Below are 400 nucleotides of genomic sequence, written 5' to 3' on the forward strand. Positions count from 1 at the left end.
GGATAGAGGTCAGGCTGATGGGCCTGTAGTTTGCCGGATCTACTTTCCTCCCTTTTTTGAAGATAGGCACCACATTGGCCTCCTTCCAATCTTCAGGCACTTCACCAGAGCACTATGAGTTCTCAAAAATCCGTGCCAGGGTCTGAGCTATGAAGCTTGCCAGCTCCTTGAGTACCCTTGGGTGTAAACCGTCAGGGCCGGCTGACTTGAAGGTACCCAGCCTGTCAAGTTGTTCCTTCATGAGGTCAGCTTCGATGGAGGGCAAGCAATCTCCCTCATCCGGGCCTCCCTGACCCACAGTGGGCAGGGGCGTCCCATGGGACTCGTGAAAAACTGATGCAAAGTACCCATTTAGCAAGTTTTCTTTTTCATGGGCATCAGTTGTCAGTAGTCCCATAGG

The sequence above is a fragment of the Gavialis gangeticus genome, unplaced genomic scaffold, assembly GCF_001723915.1.
Source record: "Gavialis gangeticus isolate Ggan-Ray unplaced genomic scaffold, GavGan_comp1, whole genome shotgun sequence".
NCBI lineage: Eukaryota > Metazoa > Chordata > Crocodylia > Gavialidae > Gavialis > Gavialis gangeticus.